The sequence below is a fragment of the Triticum aestivum genome, chromosome 1D, assembly GCF_018294505.1.
Source record: "Triticum aestivum cultivar Chinese Spring chromosome 1D, IWGSC CS RefSeq v2.1, whole genome shotgun sequence".
Taxonomy (NCBI): domain Eukaryota; kingdom Viridiplantae; phylum Streptophyta; class Magnoliopsida; order Poales; family Poaceae; genus Triticum; species Triticum aestivum.
Genome location: NC_057796.1, coordinates 458217876 through 458233383, shown reverse-complemented (window position 1 = coordinate 458233383; position 15508 = coordinate 458217876).

The following is a 15508-nucleotide window of genomic DNA, read 5'->3' as shown; positions in this document are numbered from 1 at the left end:
AGATGGGGAACAATGATAGAGCAGCCATCATTGGAAAGGGATATGTGCATTTGGAGACCGCAAATGGTACAAGGTTAGTCCTCAAATCTGTGAGGCATGTTGAGGCACTTCGTCTCAATATTATTTCAGTTGGTTTGCTTGATGGAGATGATTACTTGAGCAGTTTTGGAAAAGGGCAGTACAAGCTCACCAAAGGTAACATGATTGTTGCAAGAGGTAAAATGGTCTCAGTTTTGTATCATGTTCATGCTAAGCTCTTTAGTGCTTCTGTCAATGCACTAGAGAAGGATGATCATTTTGCTCTATGGCACAAGAGACTTGGGCACATGAGTGAGAAGGGGATGACAGTGCTAGTGAAGAAAAATTTGTTGAAGGGTGTGAAAGGAGTTCACATTAAGAAATGTTCAGATTTTCTAGCAGGGAAGCAACACCAAGTTGCCTTCAAGACTCTACCTCCTCACAAGAAGCCCGAGAAGCTGGACTTGATACATTCCGATGTTTGCAAAATGTCGGTAAGATCTCTTGATGGTGCTAAGCACTTTGTGACTTTTATTGATGACTTTTCCAGGAAAGTTTGGGTCTCCACTTTGAGGACCAAAGATCAAGTATTAGGTGTATTCAAGCAATTCCAAGCCTCGGTTGAGAGAGAAACTGAGAAGAAGATCAAGTGCATCCGCACTAATAATGGAGGAGAGTACATTGGGCCGTTTGATGCATATTGCAAGCAGCAAGGTATTAGGCATCAATTTACTCCCTCAAAGACACCACAGCTGAATGGTCTTGCTGAGAGGATGAACAGGACAATTGTGGAGAGAGTTAGATGCTTGTTGTCAAGTGCAAAGCTACGTAAACACTTTTGGGGTGAGGCTTTGATGACTGCAGTTTATCTTATTAATCTCTCACCAAGTTATCCTTTGCAGGGAGATGTTCTTAACAGGGTCTGGTGTGACAAGGACGTCTCATATGACCACCTGAAGGTTTTTCGGTGCAAGGCCTTTGTTCATATTCCTCAAGATGAAAGGTCAAAGCTTGATTCGAAGACACGATAGTGTATCTTTCTTGGCTATGGTGGTGATGAGTTTGGCTATAAGCTGTTTGACCTATAGCAAGGAAAGTTGTGAGAAGCCATGATGTTGTGTTTGTTGAAGACCAAACAATTAAGGATATTGTGAAGACAAAGGGGCAGGTTCCTCCTCAGCAGCAGAAAGACATGATTGATTCCGACCCAATTCCTGCAGCTCCAGCTCCTGTGCAAGTTGAAGCAGATGCAGAAGATGTACATGGTGGTGCAGGTGAAGAAGATGCTCCCCAGCAGCAGCAACAAGAGTATGATGCTGAAGTTGATGATCCGGATCAGCAGGAAGCACCAGCGCCAGAAAGTCCACCAGCTGCTCCACTCAGAAGATCCAATAGGGGTCGAATTCCTTCCAGCAGGTATCCCTCAGATCAATACGTGGTGTTATTATCTAACGGTTCAGAACCTGAATGCTTTGCAGATGCAATGGAAGATGAGCACAAGAAGGAGTGGAAAAAGGCAATGCAAGAAGAGATGGATTCCTTGCATAAGAATCATACTTATCAGTTGGTGAAGTTGCCCAAGGGCAAGAAAATTTTGGAGACCAAGTGGGTCTACAGAATCAAGCAAGAAGAGCACACATCACATCCAAGGTAGAAGGCCAGGTTAGTTGTAAAAGGATTCGGCCAGAGAAAAGGCATTGACTATGATGAGATCTTTTCTCCGGTTGTGAAGATGACATCCATAAGAGTAATCCTTGGCATGGTAGCAAGTCTCAACTTGGAGGTTGAGCAAATGGATGTGAAGACTGCATTCCTTCATGGTGAGTTGGAGGAAGAAATATACATGGAGCAACCTGAGGGGTTTCTTGTGAAAGGCAAAGAAGACTATGTGTGCAAGCTGAAGAAAAGTCTCTATGTCCTGAAACAAGCACCAAGACAACGGTGCATGAAGTTTGAAACTGTCACGGGGGAGCAAGGCTACAAGAAGTGTAGCTCAGACCATTGTGTGTTTATTCAGAGGTTCTCAGGTGATGATTTCATCATATTATTGCTCTATGTTGATGATATCCTGATTGTTGGCAAGAATGTCTCTAGGATTGCTAAGTTGAAGAAGGAGTTGAGCAAATGTTTTGCTATGAAAGACTTAGGTCCAGCAAAGAACATTCTCGGGATGAGAATTGAGCAAGACAGAAATTGCAACAAGTTGTACTTGTCTCAAGAGAAGTATATTGAGAAGGTACTTCAGAAGTTCAGGATGGAAAATGCTAAAGTTGTGAGTTGTCCACTAGCAGCCCATTTCAAGTTGAGCAGAAAGCAATGTCCTATCACTGATGAGCAGAAAAAGGAAATGCATCATGTTTCTTATGCTTCAGCAGTTGGGAGTTTGATGTATGCTATGGTGTGTACAAGGCCTGACATTGCTCATGCAGTTAGTACTGTGAGCAGATTTATGTCCAATCCAGGAAGACCTCATTGGGAAGCCATGAAGTGGATTTTGAGATATCTCCGGGACAACACAAATCTCAAACTTTGCTTTGGTGGTGGTGAAGCCAAGCTGATTGCTTTTTCAGATTCTGACATGGCTGGAGATGTTGACAGAAGGAAGTCTACTTCAGGTTACTTGACTACCTATGCAGGGGGAGCGGTGTCATGGCAAAGCAGGCTGCAAAAGTGTGTGGCATTGAATACAACTGAAGTTGAATTCATTAGAGTAACATAGGCAAGCAAAGAGCTATTGTGGCTAAAACGGTTGGCTTGTGAGCTTGGTTTTAAGCAAGACAAGTATGTGTTGTTTTGTGACAACCAAAGTGTTATCCACTTGAGTAAGAATGCAAGTTTTCATTCAAGGTCTAAGCATATAGAAGTTCGTTATCATTGGATTCGAGATTTGTTGTATTCCAAGCAAATGCAACTTGAGAAGGTTCACACCGATGACAATGGGGCTGATATGTTGACTAAAGTGGTGACAAGGAAGAAGCTCGAAGTATGCCGCCGGCTCGCTGGCATGGCTGCCAGAAGGCAGTGGCACCCTCCATGATGTCGGGAGGGGGAGTTTGTTGGGCTAAGTACCTCCACATGGAGGTGTGTTGGCAGCCCAACATCAGCCCATAAGTCCAACACATGTCAGCCGTTGATCTTCGCTGCATCCAACGGTTGAGAGCGCTTCTAAGGGAAGTGAGGCAAGGAGAAAACCCTAGCCACTCCACCCCTGCTGGTGTGTGGCTGCCATTCGTGAGAGTGAGAGAGAGAGAGAGAGAGAAGACAAGCGAAAACACAACCTGAGAGAGAGGAAGAAGAAGAAGCAGAGGTTCTGTCCAGATTTGCTGCATCTGACTAGACAGTGTTCAAGCTGGTAGTTGGAGGCTCAAACATGCTTGGATCGACCCCAAACTTAGTGAGCTCGTTCTTTACTTTGAGTACTTCGATCTGGTTAGTTGGTTTAAGGATTGGGTCAGTGGAGTGATACGTCTTTAACGTATCTATAATTTTTGATTGTTCCATGCTATTATATTATCTGTTTTGGATGTTTAATGGGCTTTATTATGCACTTTTATATTATTTTTGGTACTAACCTATTAACCGAAGGCCAAGTGCAAATTGATGTTTTTTTTCCTATTTCAGTGTTTCGCAGAAAATGAATATCAAACGGAATCCAAATGGAATGAAACCTTCGCGAGGATCGTTTTTGGAACAAACGCAATTCAAGAGACTTCGAGTGGACGTCAAGGAAGCAACGAGGCGGCCACGAGGTAGGGAGGCGCGCCCAGGGGGGTAGGCGCGCCCCCACCCTCGTGGGCCCCTCGTGGCTCCACCGACCTACTTCTTTCACATATATATACTCATATACCCTGAAAACATCCAAGAGCACCAGGAAACCCTATTTCCACCGCCCCAACCTTCTGTACATGTGAGATCCCATCTTGGGGCGTTTTCCAGTGCTCCGCCGGAGGGGGAATCGATCATGGAGGGCTTCTACATCAACACCATAGCCTCTCCGATGATGTGTGAGTAGTTTACCACAGACCTTCGGGTCCATAGTTATTAGCTAGATGGCTTCTTCTCTCTCTTTGGATCTCAATACAAAGTTCTCCTCGATTCTCTTAGAGATCTATTCGATGTAATTCTTTTTGCGGTGTGTTTGTCAAGATCCGATGAATTGTGGGTTTATGATCAAGATTATCTATGAACAATATTTGATTCTTCCCTGAATCCTTAAAAGCATGCATGATTTAATATCTTTGCAAGTCTCTTCGAATTATTAGTTTGGTTTGGCCTACTAGATTGATCTTTCTTGCAATGGGAGAAGTGCTTAGCTTTGGGTTCAAACTTGCGGTGTCCTTTCCTAGTGACAGCAGGGGCAGCAAGGCATGTATTGTATTGTTGCCATCGAGGATAAAAAGATGGGGTTTATATCATATTGCATGAGTTTATCCCTCTAAATCATGTCATCTTGCCTAATGCATTACTCTGTTCTTATGAACTTAATACTCTAGATGCATCCTGGATAGCGGTCGATGTGTGGAGCAACAGTAGTAGATGCAGAATCGTTTCGGTCTACTTGTCACGGACGTGATGCCTATTGATACGTCTCCAACGTATCTATAATTTTTGATTGTTCCATGCTATTATATATTCTGTTTCGGACGTTTAATGGGCTTTATTATACAATTTTATATTATTTTTGGGACTAACCTATTAACCGGAGGCCCAGCCCAAGTTGCTGTTTTTTTGCCTATTACAGTGTTTCGAAGGAAAAAGATATCAAACGGAGTCCAAACGGAATGAAACCTTCGGGAACGTGATTTTCGGAACAAACATGATCCAGAGGACTTGGAGTGGACGTCAAGCAACCGACGAGGAAGCCACGAGGCAGGGGGGCACGCCTACCCCCTGGGCGCGCCCTCCACCCTCGCGGGCCCCTCGTAGCTCTCCTGACCGACCTCCTTCGCCTATATATACTCATATACCCTGGAAACATCATATACGGAGCCAAAACCCTATTTCCACCGCCGCAACCTTCTGTACCCGTGAGATCCCATCTTGGGGCCTTTTCCGGCGCTCCGCCAGAGGGGGCATTGATCACGGAGGGCTTCTACATCAACACCATAGCCTCTCTGATGATGTGTGAGTAATTTACCTCAGACCTTCGGGTCCATAGTTATTAGCTAGATGGCTTCTTCTCTCTCTTTGGATCTCAATACAAAGTTCTCCTCGATTCTCTTGGAGATCTATTTGATGTAACTCTTCTTTTGTGATGTGTTTGTCGAGATCCGATGAATTGCGGGTTTATGATCAAGATTATCTATGAACAATATTTGAATCTTCTCTGAATTCTTTTATGTATGATTGGTTATCTTTGCAAGTCTCTTCGAATTATCAGTTTGGTTTGGCCTACTAGATTGATCTTTCTTGCAATGGGAGAAGTGCTTAGCTTTGGGTTCAATCTTGCGGTGCTCGATCCCAGTGACAGTAGGGGAAACGACACGTATTGTATTGTTGCCATCGAGGATAAAAAGATGGGGTTTATATCATATTGCATGAGTTTATCCCTCTACATCATGTCATCTTGCTTAAAGAGTTACTCTGTTCTTATGAACTTAATACTCTAGATGCATGCTGGATAGTGGTCGATGTGTGGAGTAATAGTAGTAGATGCAGGCAGGAGTCGGTCTACTTGTCACGGACGTGATGCCTATATACATGATCATACCTAGATATTCTCATAACTATGCTCAATTCTATCAATTGCTCGACAGTAATTTGTTCACCCACCGTAATACTTATGCTATCTTGAGAGAAGCCACTAGTGAAACCTATGGCCCCCGGGTCTATTTTCCATCATATTAATCTCCCGTCAACAAGCTATTTCTGGCGCCATTTATTTTGCTTTCTTTACTTTTAGTCTTTATCATAAAAATACAAAAAATATTATCTTATCATCTCTATCAGATCTCACTTTTGCAAGTGGTCGTGAAGGGATTGACAACCCCTTTATCGCGTTGGTTGCAAGGTTCTTATTTGTTTGTGTAGGTGCGTGGGACTCGAGCGTGGTCTCCTACTGGATTGATACCTTGGTTCTCAAAAACTGAGGGAAATACTTACGCTACTTTACCGCATCACCCTTTCCTCTTCAAGGGAAATTCAACGCAGTGCTCAAGAGGTAGCAAGAAGGATTTCTGGCGCCGTTGTCGGGGAGTTGATACGTCTCCGTCGTATCTACTTTTCCAAACACTTTTGCCCTTGTTTTGGACTCTAACTTGCATGATTTGAATGGAACTAACCCGGACTGACGCTGTTTTCAGCAGACTTTCCATGGTGTTATTTATGTGCAGAAACAAAAGTTCTCGGAATGACCTGAAACTCCACGGAACATCTATTTGGAAAATAAGAAAAGTACTGGAAGAAAAATCCACGTCAAGGGGCCCACACCCTGTCCTCAAGGGTGGGGGGCGCGCCTACCCCCCTAGGGCGCGCCCCCTACCTCGTGGGCCCCCTGACGCTCCACCGACCTCAACTCCAACTCCATATATTCACTTTCGGGGGGAAAATCAGAGAGAAGGATTCATCACGTCTTATGATACGGAGCCGCCGCCAAGCCCTAAAACCTCTCGGGAAGGCTGATCTGGAGTCCGTTCGGGGCTCCGAAGAGGGGGATTCGTCGCCGTCGTCATCATCAACCATCCTCCATCACCAATTTCATGATGCTCACCGCTGTGCGTGAGTAATTCCATCATAGGCTTGCTGGACAGTGATGGGTTGGATGAGATCTATCATGTAATCGAGTTAGTTTTGTTAGGGTTTGATCCCTAGTATCCACTATGTTCTGAGATTGATGTTGCTATGACTTTGCTATGCTTAATGCTTGTCACTAGGGCCCGAGTGCCATGATTTCAGATCTGAACCTATTATGTTTTCATGAATATATGTGAGTTCTTGATCCTATCTTGCAATTCTATAGTCACCTACTATGTGTTATGATCCGGCAACCCCGAAGTGACAATAATCGGGACCACTCCCGGTGATGACCATAGTTTGAGGAGTTCATGTATTCACTATGTGTTAATGCTTTGGTCTGGTACTCTATTAAAAGAAGGCCTTAATATCCCTTAGTTTCCATTAGGACCCCGCTGCCAGGGGAGGGTAGGACAAATGATGTCATGCAAGTTCTTTTCCATAAGAACGTATGACTATATCGGAATACATGCCTACATTACATTGATGAATTGGAGCCAGTTCTGTGTCACCCTATGTTATGACTGTTACATGATGAACCACATCCGGCATAATTCTCCATCACTAATCCAATGCCAACGAGCTTTTCACATATTGTTCTTCGCTTATTTACTTTTCCGTTGCTACTGTTACAATCACTACAAAACCCAAAAATATTACTTTTGCTACCATTACCGTTACTTCCATATTACTTTGCTACTAAATACTTTTCTGCAGATATTAAGTTATCCAGGTGTGGTTGAATTGACAACTCAATTGCTAATACTTGAGAATATTCTTTGGATCCCCTTGTGTCGAATCAATAAATTTGGGTTGAATACTCTACCCTCGAAAACTATTGCGATCCCCTATACTTGTGGGTTATCAAGACTATTTTCTGGCGTCGTTGCCGGGGACCATAGCTCTATTCTTTGAGTCACTTGGGATTTATATCTGCTGGTCACTATGAAGAACTTGAAAGACGCTAATACAACAATTTATCCCTCAACTACGAGGGGAGGTAAGGAACTGCCATCTAGCTCTGCACTTGATTCACCTTCTGTTTTGAGTAAGCTTGCGACACCTAAACCTGCTTCTGCTATTCGTTCTGATATGGCGCTGTTGGAAATATGCCCTAGAGGCAATAATAAAATGGTTATTATTATATTTCTTTGTTCATGATAATTGTCTATTGTTCATGCTATAATTGTGTTATCCGGAAATCGTAATACATGTGTGAATACATAGACCACAACATGTCCCTAGTGAGCCTCTAGTTGACTAGCTCGTTGATCAACAGATAGTCATGGTTTCCTGACTATGGACATTGGATGTCATTGATAACGGGATCACATCATTAGGAGAATGATGTGATGGACAAGACCCAATCCTAAGCATAGCGCAAAGATCGTGTAGTTCGTTTGCTAGAGCTTTTTCCAATGTCAAGTATCTTTTCCTTAGACCATGAGATCGTGTAACTCCCGGATGCCGTAGGAGTGCTTTGGGTGTACCAAACGTCACAACGTAACTGGGTGACTATAAAGGTACACTACAGGTATCTCTGAAAGTGTCTGTTGGGTTGACACGGATCGAGACTGGGATTTGTCACTCCGTATGACGGAGAGGTATCTCTGGGCCCACTCGGTAATGCATCATCACGGGATCATGCATTATGGTACGAGTAAAGTGACTTGCCGGTAACGAGATTGAACAACGTATTGGGATACCGACGATCGAATCTCGGGCAAGTAACGTACCGATTGACAAAGGGAATTGTATACGGGATTGACTGAATCCTTGACATCGTGGTTCATCCGATGAGATCATCGTGGAACATGTGGGAGCCAACATGGGTATCCAGATCCCGCTGTTGGTTATTGACCGAAGAGTCGTCTCGGTCATGTCTGCATGTCTCCCGAACCCGTAGGGTCTACACACTTAAGGTTCGGCGATGCTAGGGTTGTAGAGATATTAGTATGCGGAAACCAGAAAGTTGTTCGGAGTCCCGGATGAGATCCCGGACGTCACGAGGAGTTCCGGAATGGTCCGGAGGTGAAGAATTATATATAGGAAGTCCAGTTTCGGCCATCGGGAAAGTTTCGGGGGTTATCGGTATTGTACCGGGACCACCGGAAGGGTCCCGGGGGTCCACCGGGTGGGGCCACCTATCCCGGAGGGCCCCATGGCCTAAAGTGGGAAGGGAACCAGCCCCTGGTGGGCTGGTGCGCCCCCCCATGGGCCTTCCCTGCGCCTAGGGTTGGAAACCCTGGGGGTGGGGGGGCGCCCCACCTTACTTGGGGGGCAAGTCCCCCCTTGGCCGCCGTCCCCCCAGGACCCCTATATATAGTGGGGGGGGAGGGAGGGCAGCAGCACCCTAGCCCCTGGCGCTCCCTCTCCCTCCCGTGACACCTCTCCCTCCCGCTTGCGCTTGGCGAAGCCCTGCCGGGATCCCCGCTACTTCCACCACCATGCCGTCGTGCTGCTGGATCTCCATCAACCTCTCCTTCCCCCTTGTTGGTTCAAGAAGGAGGAGACGTCGCTGCTCCGTACGTGTGTTGAACGCGGAGGTGCCGTCCGTTCGGCGCTCGGTCATCGGTGATTTGGATCACGACGAGTACGACTCCATGAACCCCGTTCACTTGAACGCTTCCGCTCGCGATCTACAAGGGTATGTAGATGCACTCCTTCCTTCTCGTTGCTAGTAAACTCCATAGATTGATCTTGGTGATGCGTAGAAAATTTTAAATTTCTGCTACGATCCCCAATAGTGGCATCATGAGCCAGGCCTATGCGTAGTTTCTATGCACGAGTAGAACACAAAGCAGTTGTGGGCGTAGATGTTGTCAATTTTTCTTGCCACTACTAGTCTTATCTTGTTTTGGCGGTATTGTGGGATGAAGCGGCCCGGACCGACCTTACACGTACGCTTACGTGAGACAGGTTCCACCGACTGACATGCACTAGTTGCATAAGGTGGCTAGCGGGTGTCTGTCTCTCCCACTTTAGTCGGAACGGATTCGATGAAAAGGGTCCTTATGAAGGGTAAATAGAAATTGGCATATCACGTTGTGGTTTTACGTAGGTAAGAAACGTTCTTGCTAGAAACCTATAGAAGCCACGTAAAAACATGCAACAACAATTAGAGGACGTCTAACTTGTTTTTCCAGCATATGCCTTGTGATGTGATATGGCCAAAAGGATGTGATGAATGAGATATATGTGATGTATGAGATTGATCATGTTCTTGTAATAGGAATCACGACTTGCATGTCGATGAGTATGACAACCAGCAGGAGCCATAGGAGTTGTCTTTATTTTTTGTATGACCTGCGTGTCATTGAATAACGCCATGTGAATTACTTTACTTTATTGCTAAACACGTTAGCCATAGAAGTAGAAGTAATCGTTGGCGTGACAACTTCATGAAGACACGATGATGGAGATCATGGTGTCATGCCGGTGACGAAGATGATCATGGCGCCCCGAAGATGGAGATCAAAAGGAGCAAAATGATATTGGCCATATCATGTCACTATTTGATTGCATGTGATGTTTATCATGTTTTACATCTTATTTGCTTAGAACGACGGTAGTAAGTAAGATGATCCCTTATAATAATTTCAAGAAAGTGTTCCCCCTAACTGTGCACCGTTGCGAAGGTTCGTTGTTTTGAAGCACCACGTGATGATCGGGTGTGATAGATTCTAACGTTCGCATACAACGGGTGTTGACGAGCCTAGCATGTACATACATGGCCTCGGAACACACGCAATACACTTAGGTTGACTTGACGAGCCTATCATGTACAGACATGGCCTCGGAACACGGAAGACCGAAAGGTCGAGCATGAGTCGTATAGAAGATACGATCAACATGAAGATGTTCACCGATGTTGACTAGTCCGTCTCACGTGATGATCGGACACGGCGTAGTTGACTCGGATCATGTTTCACTTAGATGACTAGAGGGATGTCTATCTGAGTGGGAGTTCATTGAATAATTTGATTAGATGAACTTAATTATCATGAACTTAGTCTAAAATCTTTACAATATGTCTTGTAGATCAAATGGCCCACGTTGCCCTCAACTTCAACGCGTTCCTAGAGAAAACCAAGCTGAAAGATGATGGCAGCAACTATACGGACTGGGTCCGGAACCTGAGGATCATCCTCATAGCTGCCAAGAAAGATTATGTCCTAGAAGCACCGCTAGGTGAAGCACCCATCCCAGAGAACCAAGACGTTATGAACGCTTGGCAGTCACGTGCTGATGATTACTCCCTCGTTCAGTGCGGCATGCTTTACAGCTTAGAACCGGGGCTCCAAAAGCGTTTTGAGCAACACGGAGCATATGAGATGTTCGAAGAGCTGAAAATGGTTTTCCAAGCTCATGCCCGGGTCGAGAGATATGAAGTCTCCGACAAGTTCTTCAGTTGTAAGATGGAGGAAAACAGTTCTGTCAGTGAGCACATACTCAAAATGTCTGGGTTGCACAACCGCTTGACTCAGCTGGGAGTTAATCTCCCGGATGACGTGGTCATTGACAGAATCCTTCAGTCGCTTCCACCGAGCTACAAGAGCTTTGTGATGAACTTCAATATGCAGGGGATGGAAAAGACCATTCCTGAGGTATATTCGATGCTGAAATCAGCGGAGGTGGAGATCAGAAAGGAACATCAAGTGTTGATGGTGAATAAAACCACTAAGTTCAAGAAAGGCAAGGGTAAGAAGAACTTCAAGAAGGACGGCAAGGGAGTTGCCGCGCCCGGTAAGCCAGTTGCTGGGAAGAAGCCAAAGAATGGACCCAAGCCTGAGACTGAGTGCTTTTATTGCATGGGAAGTGGTCACTGGAAGCGGAACTGCCCCAAATACTTAGCGGACAAGAAGGCCGGCAACACCAAAGGTATATGTGATATACATGTAATTGATGTGTACCTTACCAGTACTCGTAGTAGCTCCTGGGTATTTGATACCGGTGCGGTTGATCATATTTGTAACTCAAAACAGGAGCTGCGGAATAAGCGGAGACTGGCGAAGGACGAGGTGACGATGCGCGTCGGGAATGGTTCCAAGGTCGATGTGATCGCCGTCGGCACGCTACCTCTACATTTACCTACGGGATTAGTTTTAAACCTCAATAATTGTTATTTAGTGCCAGCTTTGAGCATGAACATTGTATCAGGATCTCGTTTAATTCGAGATGGCTACTCATTTAAATCCGAGAATAATGGTTGTTCTATTTATATGAGAGATATGTTTTATGGTCATGCCCCGCTGGCCAATGGTTTATTCTTAATGAATCTCGAACGTGATGTTACACATATTCATAGTGTGAATACCAAAAGATGTAAAGTTGATAACGATAGTCCCACGTACTTGTGGCACTGCCGCCTTGGTCACATTGGTGTCAAGCGGATGAAGAAGCTCCATGCAGATGGACTTTTGGAGTCTCTTGATTACGAATCATTTGACACGTGCGAACCATGCCTCATGGGTAAGATGACCAAGACTCCGTTCTCCGGAACAATGGAGCAAGCAACCAACTTATTGGAGATCATACATACCGATGTGTGCGGTCCAATGAGTGTTGAGGCTCGCGGAGGCTATCGTTATGTTCTCACTCTCACTGATGAATTGAGTAGATATGGGTATGTCTACCTAATGAAACACAAGTCAGAGACCTTTGAAAAGTTCAAGGAATTTCAGAGTGAGGTTGAGAATCAACGTGACAGGAAAATAAAGTTCTTACGATCAGATCGTGGGGGAGAATATTTAAGTCACGAATTTGGTACACACTTAAGGAAATGTGGAATCATTTCACAACTCACGCCGCCTGGAACACCTCAGAGAAACGGTGTGTCCGAACGTCGTAATCGCACTCTATTGGATATGGTGTGATCTATGATGTCTCTTACCGATCTACCGCTATCATTTTGGGGCTATGCTTTAGAGACTGCCGCATTCACTTTAAATAGGGCTCCGTCGAAATCCGTTGAGACGACACCGTATGAATTATGGTTTGGGAAGAAACCTAAGCTGTCGTTTCTAAAAGTTTGGGGATGTGATGCTTATGTCAAGAAACTTCAACCTAAAAAGCTCGAACCCAAGTCGGAGAAATGCGTCTTCATAGGATACCCTAAGGAAACCATTAGGTATACCTTCTACCTCAGATCCGAAGGCAAGATCTTTGTTGCCAAGAACGGGTCATTTCCGGAGAAAGAGTTTCTCTCGAAGGAAGTAAGTGGGAGGAAAGTGGAACTTGATGAGGTGATAGTCACCCCTTCCGAACCGGAAAGTAGCGCAGCGCGGGAAGATGTTCCTGTGGTGCCTACACCGACTGGGGAGGAAGTTAATGATGATGATCATGAAGCTTCGGATCAAGTTACTGCTGAACTTCGTAGGTCCACAAGGACACGTTCCGCACCAGAGTGGTACGGCAACCCTGTCCTGGAAATCATGTTGTTAGACAACGGTGAACCTTCGAACTATGAAGAAGCAATGGCGGGCCCAGATTCCGACAAATGGCTAGAAGCCATGAAATCCGAGATAGGATCCATGTATGAAAACGAAGTATGGACTTTGACTGACTTGCCCGATGATCGGCGAGCGATAGAAAACAAATGGATCTTTAAGAAGAAGACAGACGCGGATGGTAATGTGACCATCTATAAGGCTCGACTTGTCGCTAAGGGTTATCGACAAGTTCAAGGGGTTGACTACGATGAGACTTTCTCACCCGTAGCGAAGCTGAAGTCCGTCCGAATCATGTTAGCAATTGCCGCATTCTATGATTATGAGATATGGCAAATGGACGTCAAAACGGCATTCCTTAACGGCTTTCTTAAGGAAGAATTGTATATGATGCAGCCGGAAGGTTTTGTCGATCCTAAGAATGCTAACAAGGTATGCAAGCTCCAGCGCTCCATCTATGGGCTGGTGCAAGCATCTCGGAGTTGGAACATTCGATTTGATGAGATGATCAAAGCGTTTGGGTTTACACAGACTTATGGAGAAGCCTGTGTTTACAAGAAAGTGAGTGGGAGCTCTGTAGCATTTCTCATATTATATGTGGATGACATACTATTGATGGGAAATGATATAGAATTCTTGGAAAGTATAAAGGCCTATTTGAATAAGTGTTTTTTAATGAAGGACCTTGGAGAAGCTGCTTATATATTAGGGATCAAGATCTATAGAGATAGATCAAGACGCCTCATTGGTCTTTCACAGAGTACGTACCTTGACAAGATATTGAAGAAGTTCAATATGGATCAGTCCAAGAAGGGTTTCTTGCCTGTATTGCAAGGTGTGCAATTGAGCACGGCTCAATGCCCGACCACAGCAGAAGATAGAGAAAAGATGAGTGTCATCCCCTATGCCTCGGCCATAGGGTCTATTATGTATGCCATGCTGTGTACCAGACCTGATGTAAACCTTGCCGTAAGTTTGGTAGGAAGGTACCAAAGTAATCCCGGCATGGAACACTGGACAGCGGTCAAGAATATCCTGAAGTACCTGAAAAGGACTAAGGATATGTTTCTCATATATGGAGGTGACGAAGAGCTCGTCGTAAAGGGTTACGTCGACGCTAGCTTCGACACAGATCTGGATGACTCTAAGTCACAAACCGGATATGTGTATATTTTGAATGGAGGGGCAGTAAGCTGGTGCAGTTGCAAGCAAAGCGTTGTGGCGGGATCTACATGTGAAGCGGAGTACATGGCGGCCTCAGAGGCAGCACAGGAAGCAATCTGGATGAAGGAGTTCATTACCGACCTAGGGGTGATTCCCAATGCGTCGGGCCCGATGACTCTCTTCTGTGACAACACTGGAGCTATTGCCCTTGCCAAGGAGCCCAGGTTTCAAAGGAAGACCAGGCATATCAAGCGTCGCTTCAACTCCATTCGTGAAAGTGTTCAAAATGGAGACATAGATATTTGTAAAGTACATACGGACCTGAATGTAGCAGATCCGTTGACTAAACCTCTCCCTAGAGCAAAACATGATCAACACCAGAACTCTATGGGTGTTCGATTCATCACAATGTAACTAGATTATTGACTCTAGTGCAAGTGGGAGACTGTTGGAAATATGCCCTAGAGGCAATAATAAAATGGTTATTATTATATTTCTTTGTTCATGATAATTGTCTATTGTTCATGCTATAATTGTGTTATCCGGAAATCGTAATACATGTGTGAATACATAGACCACAACATGTCCCTAGTGAGCCTCTATTTGACTAGCTCGTTGATCAACAGATAGTCATGGTTTCCTGACTATGGACATTGGATGTCATTGATAACGGGATCACATCATTAGGAGAATGATGTGATGGACAAGACCCAATCCTAAGCATAGCGCAAAGATCGTGTAGTTCGTTTGCTAGAGCTTTTCCAATGTCAAGTATCTTTTCCTTAGACCATGAGATCGTGTAACTCCCGGATGCCGTAGGAGTGCTTTGGGTGTACCAAACGTCACAACGTAACTAGGTGACTATAAAGGTACACTACAGGTATCTCTGAAAGTGTCTGTTGGGTTGACACGGATCGAGACTGGGATTTGTCACTCCGTATGACAGAGAGGTATCTCTGGGCCCACTCGGTAATGCATCATCATAATGAGCTCAAAGTGACCAAGTGGTTGGTCACGGGATCATGCATTACTGTACGAGTAAAGTGACTTGCCGGTAACGAGATTGAACAAGGTATTGGGATACCGACGATCGGATCTCGGGCAAGTAACGTACCGATTGCCAAAGGGAATTGTATACGGGATTG